This window comes from Coregonus lavaretus (assembly GCF_964263955.1).
Source record: "Coregonus lavaretus genome assembly, chromosome: 4".
NCBI classification, from domain to species: domain Eukaryota; kingdom Metazoa; phylum Chordata; class Actinopteri; order Salmoniformes; family Salmonidae; genus Coregonus; species Coregonus lavaretus.
Genome location: NC_139991.1, coordinates 13,050,231 through 13,054,869, shown reverse-complemented (window position 1 = coordinate 13,054,869; position 4,639 = coordinate 13,050,231). Strand labels below are relative to the sequence as shown.

The window sequence follows — 4,639 nt, the reverse complement described above, 5'->3', positions numbered from 1 at the left end:
ATAATATGCCATTTTTAGCAGACGCTTTTATCCAAAGCGACTTACAGTCATGCATGCATACATTTTTTTGTGTATGGGTGGTCCCGGGGATCGAACCCACTACCTTGGCGTTACAAGCGCCGTGCTCTACCAGCTGAGCTACAGAGGACTACGAGACTCTGCCTTTGTTGTGCTGGCAACATCGCCCAATTAAATTGTGTTTTGGAATGTGGTAAAAACAACAACCTTGAAAACCGAGAGAAGACACAAGATAAGCTATTCTGTGTTCACCCGTGAGTTCCAGATGGTCACTATGGACGTCACAGAGCCTGATCACAGTACTCTTCCTCAGACTAGTAACTCAGTGCTTCTTGCACATGTTGGGAGTGGGACCTCCTCTGGCTGAGTTGTTCACAGACCCTCCAGACAGAAAGACCCACCCGATAGACATACCCTCTAGACAGAAGGACAGACAGACATACCCTCCAGACAGAGAGATAGACGTGACGTGATGTGACAGAAACACTGAAAGGGAGGGAATGAACCGATTCCTCTTTGAAGATCTAATTAATTGCCTTTAAATTAAATTCACATGACAAATATAACTTATTATTGCTTTCTTCATTCACAACTTGACTGAAGGTTAGGACAATAGAATCATATATTTTTTCCAAAACCTGGCCTAACCCCCATTACACATTATTCCTGTCCTCAGTATCATGGCCAAAGTACGAACCTGCGTACCCAGTTTCAAGTGAAAATGACTCCAGGTGACAGAATGCAGTGAAATCCCTCATAGTGCTTACAGTTCCATTGCTTTTCAGGACAGTGTACCATAATGTAATCTTTCATGAGGGCTATATACAACACGACCAACACTACATGCAGTAGAACCAAACACACTGTCCCCCATTATCAAGGCAATCTTACAACTCATGGTTGAAAATAACAAGCCTTGGTCGATTGAATATACATACACAAGAAGTATCAACAGCTATACATAAGACAGACAACAACAAAAAAACTGAAACTTCAAAAGCCAGATCATTATCATGGACATGTCTGTTGTATTTAATTAATATAATAAAATATATCATTTCTGTACAGCTCTATCAGTCCTTGGGGTTAGTGTTAAAAACACACAGCGTCTGGTCTTGAAGGCCAAAGAGAAAACAGCAGTCCAGATACTATACTCTCAGAGGACCGAAAGGTCATGGCAGGACTTGGACTTCTGTCTGAAGGCCATCTTCTTGTTCTTCCGGGCCACCATACGGCCCAGGAAACGCTTGGCCTTCTTGCCGATGCTCTCGCGTCGTTTGCATTTGCCCATACGGCGAGCGTTCTCCTCCTTGCTGTCTTTCCACAGTCGGATCTGCCGGACGATGCCCTCGAACAGGTCCCTGACATTGTGGTGTAGATTGGCAGGTGCTGCCCTCTGCCAAAAAAAGGAAGGGAGGCGCAGGTGAGAATCTATAGTGTTCCATGGGGACAGTGACTTCACCCTCATCATTATGCCTTTGCATAACACCTTTATACTAGCTTTAACTATAGCAGTCATTCTAAAATAAGTAGCACTAGGTAAAGATCACTGTCACTTACCATCCACAGAGACTTCTCTGGACCGCACCAGATCGCTCTTATTTCCAACAAGGATGATGGGAATGTTCTCAGTCTGGCGAGCTCTGCGTAGCTGGATGCGTAGCTCTGACGCCTTCTCAAAGCTGGACTTGTCTGTCACTGAGTAGACGATAATGTAGGCGTCACCTATCCTCATGCACTGTTCCTTCAGCCACTGACTGTTATCCTGAAGGCGAAGAGAAATATAATTAGATTAGTTACATTGCTTATCTAATCAAAAGCTACAGGTGCTCAAATTAGTTATTATAGTGATATACAGTGGGGGAAACAAGTATTTAGTCAGGCACCAATTGTGGATGTTCTCCCACTTAAAAAGATGAGAGAGGCCTGTAATTTTCATCATAGGTACACGTCAACTATGACAGACAAATGAGGAAAAAAAATCCAGAAAATCACATTGTAGGATTCTTTATGAATTTATTTGCAAATTATGGTGGAAAATAAGTATTTGGTCAATAAAAAAAGTTTCTCAATACTTTGTTATACTGTATACCCTTTGTTGGCAATGACACAGGTCAAACGTTTTCTGTAAATCTTCACAAGGTTTTCACACACTGTTGCTGGTATTTTGGCCCATTCCTCCATGCAGATCTCCTCTAGAGCAGTGATGTTTTGGGGCTGTCGCTGGGCAACACGGACTTTCAACTCCCTCCAAAGATTTTCTATGGGGTTGAGATCTGGAGACTGGCTAGGCCACTCCAGAACCTTGAAATGCTTCTTACGAAGCCACTCCTTCGTTGCCCGGGCGGTGTGTTTGGGATCATTGTCATGCTGAAAGACCCAGCCACGTTTCATCTTCAATGCCCTTGCTGATGGAAGGAGGTTTTCACTCAAAATCTCACGATACATGGCCCCATTCATTCTTTCCTTTACACGGATCAGTCGTCCTGGTCCCTTTGCAGAAAAACAGCCCCAAAGCATGATGTTTCCACCCCCATGCTTCACAGTAGGTATGGTGTTCTTTGGATGCAACTCAGCATTCTTTGTCCTCCAAACACGACGAGTTGAGTTTTTACCAAAAAGTTCTATTTTGGTTTCATCTGACCATATGACATTCTCCCAATCCTCTTCTGGATCATGCAAATAAACTCTAGCAAACTTCAGACGGGCCTGGACATGTACTGGCTTAAGCAGGGGGACACGTCTGGCACTGCAGGATTTGTTAACATTTTGACCCCACAGGGTGAGATCTTGCGTGGAGCCCCAGATCGAGGGAGATTATCAGTGGTCTTGTATGTCTTACATTTCCTAATAATTGCTCCCACAGTTGATTTCTTCAAACCAAGCTGCTTACCTATTGCAGATTCAGTCTTCCCAGCCTGGTGCAGGTCTACAATTTTGTTTCTGGTGTCCTTTGACAGCTCTTTGGTCTTGGCCATAGTGGAGTTTGGAGTGTGACTGTTTGAGGTTGTGGACAGGTGTCTTTTATACTGATAACAAGTTCAAACAGGTGCCATTAATACAGGTAACGTGTGGAGGACAGAGGAGCCTCTTAAAGAAGAAGTTACAGGTCTGTGAGAGCCAGAAATCTTGCTTGTTTGTAGGTGACCAAATACTTATTTTCCACCATAATTTGCAAATAAATTCATAAAAAATCCTACAATGTGATTGTCTGGATTTTTTTTTCTCTATTTGTCTGTCATAGTTGACGTGTACCTATGATGAAAATTACAGGCCTCTCTCATCTTTTTAAGTGGGAGAATTTGCACAATTGGTGGCTGACTAAATACTTTTCCCCCCCACTGTATGATATTATACATCAGCATTAGAGCACTACGCAGTACATCAAATTATATGCTATGACTAAGACCAATTTTACTGAGAGTCAAACCGAAATTGCATAATTTGCATTATATGCCTCACCTGTTCCCAAATGTCGTACAAGATGGACGCCTCCTCCGCGTCTACTTCGATCGATCCGTCATATGTGTTTCCTGAAACAAAAGCAAGCAGACAGATAAATACTCCTGGCCACAATGTTATAAACCCACTAACTGGGTCAAGTGTGAGGTCTCACTCACTATTGCCCATTTCTATTTCCCATTTCATGATGCCTTTAGTACAGTTATTAACTCTCAATTAACCTATATATGTGATGGGTATTACAGTGCATTACTGTCTCCTTCCCTCAGTCATTGATTTTCATAACTCCCATCCACTATCTCTGTGGCTGTATATGTCAACAGCAGTACTTTGATATGTGTGGCGCATTACTGACTGGATGGAAATAAGCAATAATCAATGTTCTTCAGCCTGTGTGCCAAGATTATATGGAAACCAATCCTATATTTACTTAGTTTGGAGCCTATGTGCATTAGCTTTAATGGGGTGCTGAGAACAGCTACAGTCAAACAGTTCTTTTCTTTGTTTAAAAAAAGTATTGCTTTGTGGTGTATTCTTAATGCAATACAAACTTCAACACCATCATCATCAGTAATGGTCATCAGACACTCACCTGTCTCGTCGCAGTCGTGACCATCCTCGACTCCACCGAAAATAAGTGCCAGGCTAGACTTTCCGACACCCTGCTCACCGAGGAGAACCACCTTGTACACCTGTCCCCCGGAGTCGCTGCCGGAGGAGATAACGGAATCGGACGAGTCCGATACACAGCTGTCTCAGTGACCTTCACCGGGGGTGTAGGACGAGCAGCGCATGACTTTGGACAGCTCTCCAGTTTGCGCCTTGCGCATCTCGCGGTCGTCCACTGGCATACTTCTTCTGTGCAGGTTCTGCAAGTGCATTGGAAACGGCATGCTCCCACTCCTTTTGTCCATGTTCCGCAATTTCTCACCTTAATTCAAAGTCATTACTTTTTTGTCTGTTAAATAGATGTGCTCTTTAGTAAGATTCTGCTGTTAACATGAAAAGCAGCCAACTGACAAATAATGCATTTCTCATCACTATGCCTAGTCTAGGTGTTGATTTTTTAAAAATCCTTTATTAGGCCGCAACTTATATGAACTTTTGTGTAATATTTATTTGAACAAATTAATTTAAGACAATAATGTGCTTGTATCCT

The 4,639-nt window shown here is 42.8% G+C and overlaps 1 pseudogene across 1 annotated transcript; it reads right to left on the bottom strand.

Moving 5' to 3' along the window:
• Positions 1-1,095: 1,095 nt before the first annotated feature.
• LOC311127157 (GTP-binding protein RAD-like) lies at positions 1,096-4,427 on the bottom strand (annotated as a pseudogene). Its single transcript has 4 exons — positions 4,073-4,427; positions 3,481-3,551; positions 1,579-1,783; positions 1,096-1,449 (listed from the first exon to the last, which is right to left on the bottom strand). The product of its transcript is annotated as a GTP-binding protein RAD-like (transcript).
• Positions 4,428-4,639: the final 212 nt, after the last annotated feature.